We start from the raw sequence: 12,607 nt of genomic DNA on the forward strand, positions 1-12,607 counted from the left end.
AAAATAAATGTTATTTTTAAAGTTTTTAAAATACAATATAGCACCCATCAGCAGTGCCTAATTTGTGCCAGGTGGGAAGAAAAATGAAATTTTTTGGAAAAGCTATAAAACCTGTCATGTAATGCCACTTTCAAACCACATTTAGTCCTATGGTGATTTCAGCCTGGTTCATAAGAACAGTGGGAGGTCGGGGTACTGTGGCCATTAAACAGATGCTAAAATGTACCTATAGTACATCCACCTAAAAAGGGGACTTAACCTGGCCATTACACATTAGGCAAATATCGGCAGATTTGTGGACCATAAAATACTTGTGTGGGGGCAGCTTGTTGGATTTCAACATGCCAAGTTTTTGGATTTCCCGGGGAGACCAGCGCTACCAGAGGCATTTGAACATCCCTTATAGCCCCATACCACACATGCATACTCTGTCAATCTAAGCATGCATATTTATCGGGTAGATGGCCATCGACACGGTCTTAGGTGAAAGGCCAGCATTTGACTGAAGTATCTAGGATCCAAAAAAGGCAAATTTCAGCATAGTATACTAGTGCTATAAAAAGAAAAAATGTCAAATATATAATGTGTGCAGTGCCAGTAAAAGACTAGTGTCAGGGACAACTAGAAATTGAAAGAAACAATAACTACACACGTACAACAGCTGTCACCATTCATTTCCTCTTGTCCTCTGCCTTAGCTGTCAAGGGAAGGAGTGAAATAGACATTTGCCAGCTTTAATAAACTACACAAGCCTGGTGATGTTAGCTGCAAGTCAGCCATGGGCCCAGCAAGTTCTGAAGAGCAAGCAAGAAGGTCTTCCAGCCGCTAACCTTATGACACTTGCTTAGTATTTATTCACTATTACAATAGCTTTGACACAAAAAAATTTAAAAAAAAAAAATGCTTCTTTTATAGGAAAACAAGCAACATATCACTGGAACAGACTCACATGGACTTCTTAAATTCAAGGAAAACAATTATATGATGTAATCAAAAGGTGGCCATACACTTCACGCTTGTTCGCTCGACATGTACTACTCTTAACGCTAGCATTAACATAACGCCCCCTGGGTAATAAGATGCTGCCAGATGACTCCAACATGCCAGATTCTGCTTTCCCTTGACATCTTCTGCTAGGGTCAGGAGACCCCCATACACACTAGATGATCAGCGGGTCAGGACGACATTCATCTAGTGTGTATGGGCATCTTAATAATTGTCAAACACACACACAACTGAAAACCTTCCACAACTACTGTAGTCCTATCAGTAAATAATCACATCTTTAAAAGCATACTGTTCAGACATGAAAGATTCCTAGACAGGCATGGAAAAACCCCAGGTGCCAAGTTGCTTATGCCACAAGAAATGTGCTACACAAGCTTAAGGGCTCATTCACACCACAGTTTCAGTTATGTGGTCCGGAAAATACGGTCTGATGTGCTTCCGCACCTGTTCAGTATGTCCATGTTTATGTGCTGTTTTCTATTGACGTCTCTAGAGTTGTTATTGCTGGACTTCTAGAAAAATTGGCTAATGGGGAGCTCTAACAGACTTTTAAAGAGGGTTTCCAAGCTTATAAAAGCACAGAAAAGTACTAATATGTGTCTGAATACTCACCAGATGCCACCATAGCTCAGTAGTAGTTTTTTTTTTTTCCATTATGTTGACCAGCTCTGTTGCTTTAATTTTGCTAGGGTTTGCGGTCGGCGGGATTACTATGTAAAAGACTACACACACACACACACACACACACACACACACACACACACACACACACACACACACACACACACACACACACACACACACACACACACACACACACACACACACATATATATATATATATTCTAAAATAACACATAGTGGGTATGTAACGAACATCAGCTATGCATCAGAGGTGTCCTGTCCTAGTTCTTAGCACAATAGAATTGACATGTTTCAGAAAGTGTACAGTCAGTTCCTAGCTCTTACCTTGCATACTCCACTGAGCCTTTCAGCAGACCCCCCACCCCCTACCCATTTCTTTTCCTACAGAGACATTGGGGATTCAGCACCTGCAGTGTGAGTCTGATGGCCAGGACAAGCTGCAGAGAGATGAATTGATGGAGGCAGCTAAGCAGCACGTCAGGGGACAGAGAGGAGATGCTCTGGGGTAGTGGGAACATCTGAGACTGTGTGTATATATCTCCATACCGTGAAAGCCTGTGACAGCCCGAGCCACAGGACGACTCCTGACAGCTACATACAGGGATTTATCCCTTCCAGGGTGATCGCATTAGATAAGGAATATTGAGAAAATCTAACTCCAACTAGATCTGATCCACAGACGTAAACAACTCATGAAATGTGTTTCTGCTGAGCTTAGGAGACTCTAAATCATTAACCTTATTACAATAGTGGCATCCCAGCGATCCACAATGCTACTGCTACTGAGGTTAAATGATGTGCCACTATTTACAATTTGTAGCCGTCCCTGGACTACACCCTGGCAATCCATCCAGTAGTGGAGGGGTTACCAGCTGCTTCCAAGGCAGACGGGGAAACAGAATAAACCACAAAACGATGTATAGAAAGATCAGGGCTTGCCGGCTGTCACTTACTATTCATATTGATTGTCATCTAGCCCTCTGAGTGAGTTATTAATCACCGCAATTAAATCATGAACACGGCCCTGCTGCACATATTGAGCTCCTACCAACAGATCGATCGCAGCAAACCTCCTGAAGCAATTACTGCTCACTCTAATGCGGCTGCCTATTTGAAGCATAGCAAGAAACCGGCCATAGGAATATTAGCGTTTTGTGTGATACTGCAAAGATTGAATAACTAAACGCTGTAGAAGAATTAGTGATCGTCATTCTGTAAAAACACCAGTTTTTTTAGAAAGTCATCTGTGTGATGGCCGTTAAAAACTGTTCCTGGCCCTCATTTTCTCCCCTCTCCGCCATTTGGCGCTTTTTTGCGATGCAGGCAGCGTGATTACGTCATCATGATACCTGCGTCACTCTTCTGGAGCAGGCATGGTCAAAGGAGACCAGGCCTGCGTCGCTGGAGAAGAGGACGGCATGGGAACGGGAACAAATAAGCGTGTGGCACTATCTACAGGGGGGCACTGTGGCACTATCTACAGGGGGGCACTGTGGCACTATCTACAGGGGGGCACTGTGGCACTATCTACAGGGGGGCACTGTGGCACTATCTACAGGGGGGCACTGTGGCACTATCTACAGGGGGGAACTGTGGCACTATCTACAGGGGGGAACTGTGGCACTATCTACAGGGGGCACTGTGCTGTTTTCAGGGAGTTGAGACAAAAAAACTATGATGAATGAAATTCATCCATTTTTCTAACGGCCGTGAAAAACAGATGACAAACGGATGATAAAGTGGCCGTTAAAAACCGTCAGACAGCAAGGAAATGGATGAAAATTTGGAGACACACTGATGCAAAACAGACATGAAAAACTGACAGTTGAGCCAAACGTTTTTTTTTAATTGTCGTGTGACTATAGCCTTAGGCTATGTTCACAAGAGCAGGTGTCAAAGGCAGTTTTTCACCCATGCGGGACCTGTTTTCACGGATCCCTCATAGATTCGAGTCCATTGAGGGTTTCCGGAAAACAGGCAAAAATAGGACACGTCTTATTTTTTCCCAGGCCGTTCACGTGGTCCGTACAAAAAACGTCCGTCACATGGCCTGTCGTCTGAATAATCCCTTAGCCCTGAGAAAACACAGGATGAACAGAATGCTAGTGAATAGTCAAACTACATTGTCTGGATAAAACATTTTGTTCTCTGGTATCAAAGTGAAACATATTGAAAACACAAAAAAATAAAAAGAACAGCAAATTTTCTACATTTTGTATAACCCTAATCTAAGCTATATACATGTGAATGATGGCAGTGATACATTTTTTTTAAAACGGAACCATAGAAGTCCCAAGTAGCAGGATTCCAAGAAACCCTTCCAAACAAGTCTCGCTGGAGACATGGAAAGTGCACCGTGTCTGGGAAACGCTGAACAGTGGTACATGACTAAGTAGACGCTCACCACAGAACCAGGAGGTCTCAGATGCCATCTTCACATTATTTCTATAGGCCCATTTACCTGCAACATTTCTTCAATCCACCAATGAACACTGTGATTTAGAAAAATCGTTGCGAATATCTGATGACATTTCCGTCAGTAAAATAATCAAACGCATGCAATCTATTCCGAATGTGCATTCGACCATAGCAGCTTATGTATTGTAAATGAAAATGTCGGAAAATAAATGATTTAGAGGATTTTTGGTCCACAGAAAACAATAGTTTTCTTGGTGATTTGTGCATTTAAAGGGGTTGTCCGAGATTTAATGCCTTTGTGTTAATGCTTGTACTTTATTCATGTAAATACATTTGTAATATACTTACACTTTCCAAAGTGGCCCCGTTTCCAGATCCTGCCGTGGGGTACTTGACGGGTGACGTCACTCTCTGGCCGCTGTGTTGATCTTCAATTCTTTTCTGGGTATATGACACGTCACTTGTGATGTGCCGTGTATGGACTGTTCTGCTGCACAGCCCGTAATGCACATGCGCGGTCCCCGCTGTTATCTCGACCGCGACAACAGCAGGGACCGGGCATGCACGTTACGGGCAGTATAGCAGAACAGTCCATACACGGCACATCACAAGTGACGTGTCATATACCCAGAAAAGAATTGAAGATCAACACAGCGGCCAGAGAGTGACGTCACCCGTCAAGTACCCCACGGCACGATCTGGAAATGGGGCCACTTTGTGTTAATGCTTGTAATTTATTAATGTAAATACATTTGTAATATACTTACATTTTCCAGTCGTTTTATCTCGGACAACCCCTTTAACCCCTTCCCGCTCCTTGACGTACTATTACGTCATGGCAGCTGTATCGTTCGCGCTCCATGACGTAATAGTACGTCACGGGAGTAACGGCCGTTTCGGCCGTCCTCCCGACACATACAGGAGCTGTGACGCTGCTGTCTTGTTCAGCAGCTGTCACAGCTCCTACAGCGGGGACCGATCGCTGTGTCCCCGCTGATTAACCCCTTAAAAGCCGCGTTCTATAGAGATCGCGGCTTTTTAGGGGTTAAGCTGCCATCGCCGGCCTGCTACGCGATAGCGGCCGGCGATGGTGACTATGGCAACCGGACACCAAACAATGGCGTCCGGCGATGCCATAGACGGAAGCCTAGTGGGTCCTGACAACGTCAGGACCCACTATGCTTGCTGTCAGTGAGTAGCTGACAGTTCTAATACACTGCACTACGCATGTAGTGCAGTGTATTAGAATAGCGATCAGGGCCTCCTGCCCTCATGTCCCCTAGTGGGACAAAGTAATAAAGTAAAAAAAAAGTTAAAAAAAGTTGTGTAAAAATAAGAAAATAAAAGATTTAAAAGTATTAAAAGTAAAAATCCCCCTTTTTCCCTTATCAGTCCTTTATTATTAATAAAAATATATAAACAAACAAATAAACTATACATAATTGGTATCGCCGCGTCCGTAACGGCCTGAACTACAAAATTATTTCATTATTTATCCCGCACGGTGAACGCCGTAAAAAAAATAAATAATAAACCGAACCACAATCACAATTCTTTGGTCACTTCACCTCCCAAAAAATGGAATAAAAAGAGATCAAAAAGTCGCATGTACCTAAAAATGGTCCTGATCGAAACTACAGTTCGTTACGCAAAAAATAAGTCCTCGCACGGCTTTATTGATTGAAAAATAAAAACGTTATGGCTCTTAGAATAAGGTAACACAAAAAGTGAATGATTGTTTACAAAACTTATTTTATTGTGCAAACGCCATAAGACATAAAAAACTATAAAACATCTGGTATCGCCGTAATCGTATCGCCCCGCAGAATAAAGTGAATATGTCATTTATAGCGCACGGTGAACGCTGTAAAAAAAAACGAAAAAAAAAACAATCGTACAATTGCTGTTTTTTAGTCACCACGCCACCTAAAAATAGAATAAAAACTGATCAAAAAGCCGCATGCACCCCAAGAAAACACCAATGGATTCCTCAAGGGGTCTAGTTTCCAAATTGGGGTCACTTTTGGGGGGTTCCCAATGTTTTGGCACCACAAGACCTCTTCAAACCGGACATGGTGCCTAATAAAAAAGATGCTTCAAAATCCACTAGGTGCTCCTTTGCTTCGGAGGCCGATGCTTCAGCCCATTACCGCACGAGGGCCACATGTGGGATATTTCTCAAAACTGCAGAATCTGGGCAATAAGTATTAAGTTGCGTTTCTCTGATAAATCCTTTTGTGTTATAAAAAAAATGGTATAAAGAGGATTTTCTTACCAAAAAAAAAATGTAAATTTCACCTCTACTTTGCTCTAAATTCCTGTGAAACACCTAAAGGGTTCATAAACTTTCTAAATGCTGTTGTGGATACTTTGAGGGGTCTAGTTTCTAAAATGGGGTGTTTGATAGGGGTTTCTAATATATGGGCCCCTCAAAGCAACTTCAGAACTGAACTGGAACCTAAAAAAATAAATAAATGAGGCAATACTTCGCTTCTTACATTATACTGATAATGAGCCGTGCCCACCCCGAGATGACCCCAGTTTTGACCGTTTGTATAAACGGAGACCCCTATTAGACCGTTCCAGTGCCCGGTTTTCCCAAGCATACACCCCTGAGAAGTGTATTTCTATTGATGAGTCCCTGGTACATTTTAAAGGGAGGGTTCAATTCCGCGAGTACCTGCCGGGTAAGAGGGCAAGGTATGGCGTGAAGATGTATAAGCTGTGAGAGTGCATCAGGGTATACCTACAGGTTTAGGATATATGAAGGAAAGGCCACCCCCAAACCAGACTGCATCCTGGACTACAATAGGTACATGGGAGGGATGGACTTGTAAGATCAAGCCCTGAAGCCCTACAGCGCCATGCGGTGTGGTATAAGAAGCTGGCCGGGCACATCATACAGATGGCATTGTACAATGCGTACATGCTACGTCGATGTGCAGGCCAGACGGGAACTTTCCTGGAATTTCAAGAGGTGATTATCAAGAACCTAATCTTTAGGGACCAAGAAGGGGGGGGCACCCAGTACTTCTGGAAGCGAGCCCACACGCATCGTACCAGGGCAACACTTTCCAGGAGAAGTTCCCCAAACTGGCAAGAAGGGAAAAAGTCAAAAGAGGTGCAAAGTCTGCTATAAGAGGGGGATAAGGGATGACACAATATATCAATGTGACACGTGTCCCGAATAACCAGAGCTCTGTATGAAAGTGTTTTAAAATTTATCATACATCCCTTGGTTTATAATTTACCCCAATTTTACTTACCCTGATGCACTCCACACAGCTTATCCCCCCTCGTCTTTCCCCTCTGATCCCTGCTGTGTGTCCAGGCAGCTGATAAAAGCCACATGTAGGGTATTGCCATACCCGGGAGAACCCACATTACAGTTTATGGGGTGTAGGTCTCCGGTCAAAATGCTCACTACACATGTAGATGAATGCCTTAAGGGTGTAGTTTTTAAAACGGGGTCACTTCTTGGGGGTTTCAACTGTTCTGGTACCTCAGGGGCTTCTGCATACATGACTTCGCACTAGAAAATCCCCAGTAGGCCAAATGGTGGTCCTTTCCTTCTGAGCCCTCCCATGGGCCCAAATGGCAGTTTATCACAACAAATGGGGTATTGCGGCCCTCAGAACAAATTGCGCAACAGAATGGGGTATTTTGTTTCTTGTGAAAATAAGAAATTTTCAGCCAAAACTACATATTATTTGAAAAAAATAATTTTGTTTTCATTCCCAGCCCAATTCAAATAAGTTCTGTGAAAAAACTATGGGGTCAAAATGGTCACAACACCCATAAATGAAGTCCTTGAGGGGTGTAGTTTCCAAAATGGGGTCATTTGTGGTTGGTTTCTATTGCTTTGATACCTCTGGGGCTCTGCAAATGCGACATGGCACCCGAAAACCAATCCAGCAAAATCTGGACTCCAAAGAACACACAGCGCTCCTTTCCTTCTGAGCCCTCCCATGGGCCCAAACGGCAGTTTATCACCACAAATGGGGTATTGCCGCACTCAGGACAAATTGGGCAACAGAATGGAGTATTTTATTTCTTGTGAAAATAAGAATTTTTGAGCTAAAATGACATATTATTGGAAAAAATATATATTTTTTTAATTCCCAGCCCAATTCAAATTAGTTCTGTGAAGAAACTATGGAGTCTAAATGGTCACATTACCCATAAATGAATTCCTTGAGGGGTGTAGTTTCCAAAATGGGGTCACTTCTGGTGGGTTTCCATTGCTTTGATACCTCTGGGGCTCTGCAAATGCGACATGGCACCCGAAAACCAAACCAGCAAAATCTGTACTCCAAAGAACACACAGCGCTCCTTCCCTTCTGAGGCCTCCCATGGGCCCAAACGGCAGTTTATTGCCACAAATGGGGTATTGATGCACTCAGGAGAAATTGGGCAACAAAATTGAGTATTTTGTTCCCTGTGAAAATAAGAAATTTTGGTAAAAAATTACATCTTATTGGAAAAAATGTCATTTTTTTAATGTCACAGCCCAATTGAAATAGATGCTGTGAAAAAACTGTGTGGTCAAAATGCTAACAACAACCATAAATGAATTCCTTGAGGGGTGTAGTTTCCAAAATGGGGTCACTTCTGGTGGGTTTCCATTGCTTTGATACCTCTGGGGCTCTGCAAATGCGACATGGCACCCGAAAACCAAACCAGCAAAATCTGTACTCCAAAGAACACACAGCGCTCCTTCCCTTCTGAGGCCTCCCATGGGCCCAAACGGCAGTTTATTGCCACAAATGGGGTATTGATGCACTCAGGAGAAATTGGGCAACAAAATTGAGTATTTTGTTCCCTGTGAAAATAAGAAATTTTGGTAAAAAATTACATCTTATTGGAAAAAATGTCATTTTTTTAATGTCACAGCCCAATTGAAATAGATGCTGTGAAAAAACTGTGTGGTCAAAATGCTAACAACAACCATAAATGAATTCCTTGAGGGGTGTAGTTTCCAAAATGGGGTCACTTTTGGTGGGTTTCCATTGCTTTGATACCTCTGAGGCTCTGCAAATGCGACATGGCACCCGAAAACCAATCCAACAAAATCTGGACTCCAACAAACATATAGCGCTCCTTTCCTTCTGAGCCCTCCCATGGGCCCAAACGGCAGTTTATCACCACAAATGGGGTATTGCCACACTAAGGACAAATTGGGCAACAAAATGGGGTATTTTGTTCCTTGTGAAAATAAGAAATTTTGATCACAAATGACATTTTATTGGAAAAAATGACATTTTTTTCATTTCAGAGCCCAATTCAAATACGTGCTGTGAAAAAACTGTGCGGTCAAAATGGTAACAACAACCCTAAATGAATTCCTTGAGGGGTGTAGTTTCCAAAATGGGGTCACTATTGGGGGATTCCTACTGTTTTGACACCTCAACACCTCTTCAAACCTGGCATGCTGCCTAAAATATATTCTAATAAAAAAGGGGCCTCAAAATGCACTAGGTGCTTCTTTGCTTCTAGGGCTTGTGTTTTAGTCCACGAGCGCAGTAGGGCCACATGTGGGACATTTCTAAAAACTGCAGAATCTGGAGAATACATATTTAGTAGTGTTTCTCTGGTAAAACCTTCTGTGTTACAGAAAAAAAAATGAATAAAATTGAAATTCAGCAAGAAAAATGAAATTTGCAAATTTCACCTCCACTTTGCTTTAATTCCTGTGAAATGCCTGAAGGGTTAAAAAACTTTCTAACTGCTGTTTTGAATACTTTGAGGGGTCTAGTTTTTAAAATGGGGTGTTTTATCAGGGTTTCTAATACATAGGCCCCACAAAGCCACTTCAGAACTCAAGAGGTACCTTAAAAAAAAGGCTTTTGAAATTTTCTTAAAAATATGAGAAATTGCTGTTTATGTTCTAAGCCTTGTAACGTCCAAGAAAAATAAAAAAATGTTCAAAAAACGATGCCAATCTAAAGTAGACATATGGGAAATGTGAACTAGTAACTATTTTGGGTGGTATAACCGTCTGTTTTACAAGCAGATGCATTTAAATTCAGAAAAATGCAATTTTTTCTAAATTTTCTCTACATTTTGCAATTTTTCACCAATAAACACTGAATATATCGACCAAATTTTACCACGAACATGAAGCCCAATGTGTCACGAGAAAACAATCTCAGAATCGCTTGGGTAGGTTTAAGCATTCCGACGTTATTACCATATAAAGTGAAATATGTCAGATTTGAAAAATGGGCTCTGAGCCTTAAGGCCAAAACTAGGCTGCGTCCTTAAGGGGTTAATCTTGCCAATAACCATTACCATTGTGGAATTGTAACCATTATTGTTACATGTAAACAGGGCCTTTAGAACAAGACTAGCCATAGACGAAAGATTACTCTCAGCAGTCCATACACACACATTTGGTGGAGAGAAATTGTTTATTTTCATCGGAATTTCATAAAAAAATCTGAACACTGAAAATCAGATTCTAGCATTTATAATTCTAGCTCAAGCCGGAAAATGAATGAGTAGCGGTCAAAGGGAAGTGGCATTATCTTTACAAAGACGTCTATCCAGTGTCCAGGCAGCAGATATAATCACAGCCTTTCCTAATTATTACGCAAATAACAGGGTTAAATAAAAAATGCGCACCACACACACAAACACTATCTATAGGGAAATGTGGAAAAAACGGAATCACTGTTATTAACTGATCAATTGTAAACATCACCCTGCGTCTAATGGAGAAGATCATGAAAAATGTGACCATAGTGAAGCATTGCAACCTGAAAACCAAGAGGAGATGCGCTACCAGTAGCTAATTAAGACCCTTCATTTGTATGGCAAGTGTCCCATACATCCTGTTCCCATGGCAACGCAGTCTAGCAGTCAAAACGGTTTAACCTCTTCACTACTATGCAACACTGTATATGTATGTGTGTGGATATCGGCTATACACACTGGATGGCATAAATGTGCACAAAGTCTTCAATTGTTTTCTGTGTTACTTTCAAAAGCACAGTTATCAAAATCATTGAGGAAAAATCTCTAAGGCGAAGTTCACACTACTGTCATCTCCCGTTTAGGTCTCTACCGTCAGAGGAAGAGATGACGGGAAATCCAAACGGAAAGCATAGTTTCTGTTTGAATTACCATTGATTTCAATGTTAATTCTTTTGTTTCAGTTTGATTGCGTTTGCCTCCGTTCCGCAAGGTTTCCGTTATTTTTCACGGAAGCAATACTGCTGCAGATTGCAATTCTGCTTCCGTTAAAAAAAAGGAAACTTTGCGAACGGAGGCAAAAGGAATCCAACTGAAGCAAAAGAATTACCATTGAAATCAAAGCGATGCTTTCCGTTTGGATTTCCGGTCAGTTCTTCATCTGACGGAAGAGACCTAAACGGGAGACAACGGTAGTGTGAACTTACCCTAAGGGAGAATGACCTGCTGTGCGCAGTTGGCTGGCTAGTTCAGTAGAAGTGGGTTGCCGTTGCTCGAAGTGCGGCATAGGTATTGTCTGCTGCCACTGTGCAAACTCTGCTTAGGGTGGCTGGCTAATGAATTTTCAATAAAAAGCTTTCCTTAAATGACAAAGTAAATTAAATAGTCCACATAAGAAAGTTAGGCTTCATGCACACGACCGTGCCCATAAATACAAGCACGGACGACTGCGGGCAGCCGGACGTTTTTACGGGCCATGCTCCCATTATAAAGTATAGGAGCACGGTCCATAAAATTAAAAAATAGAACATGTCCGATTTTTATCGGCCGGTTTCTACGGTACGTAGACATACAGGAAGGTGTCCGTCGGCCATAGAAATGAATCGGACGGTAATTACGGGCGATTTTACAGTCGTGTGCATGGGGCCTTAGTGTAGCCAATGACATCCTATCAAATTGAACCCCCATTTCTACAAGTGAACACTACTGTTTTTCACATCTCGCTTGCTGACCAATAATGTAAGGGATACGGTCATATACTCCTTCGGCTTACCGACGCACGCGGGATAATAATTAACCACAGCAACGTGCTGAACTGAAGGGGGTTATCTCCGGGGTATTGGAGCAATGTCCTTTCATAAGCAGAGCAAGGTTTGGCACTTCTGAAAACAATACTAATCTGAAAATCAATAAGGTTCCCGCTGCCTGGGATACTGCAGGGAGGGATTAGCATTGCTCATCATTCTCTTATTGACTAATTCTCACAGACAAGGAGGGAGAGGGGCTGCGGGGATCAGATGTGAACCACGGACTGTAGTGTTAGAATCCCTGGAAGGAGAAGCAGCAACAAAGAGGAGCAGAATTTTATACCAGAGTCCTGATACAATCGACTTCCCATACAACACACAGACACACAATCTTATTCGTTTTATGTCCCAGTCGGTGGAGATTATTAGGAGTTAACACTGGAGCCTCACAGCAAAACCAATATAGACGGCAAAAGTCATATGTGGTCACCTGCTGGCACCTTACAGCATTTGTGAAGCATTTGGTAAACGCGAGGGTATAATTTACCAAGGGTTCACACGCCTGTGTATTTGAGCTTTTACAGTTTCTAATAGTA

The 12,607-nt window shown here is 42.2% G+C and overlaps 1 protein-coding gene across 13 annotated transcripts in view; it reads right to left on the reverse strand.

Moving 5' to 3' along the window:
* The window catches only part of FBRSL1 (fibrosin like 1), a 539,464-nt gene that overhangs the window by 21,864 nt on the left and 504,993 nt on the right, over window positions 1–12,607 (reverse strand). The window lies entirely within an intron of this gene.

Source organism: Rhinoderma darwinii, chromosome 1, assembly GCF_050947455.1.
Source record: "Rhinoderma darwinii isolate aRhiDar2 chromosome 1, aRhiDar2.hap1, whole genome shotgun sequence".
Lineage (NCBI taxonomy): Eukaryota > Metazoa > Chordata > Amphibia > Anura > Rhinodermatidae > Rhinoderma > Rhinoderma darwinii.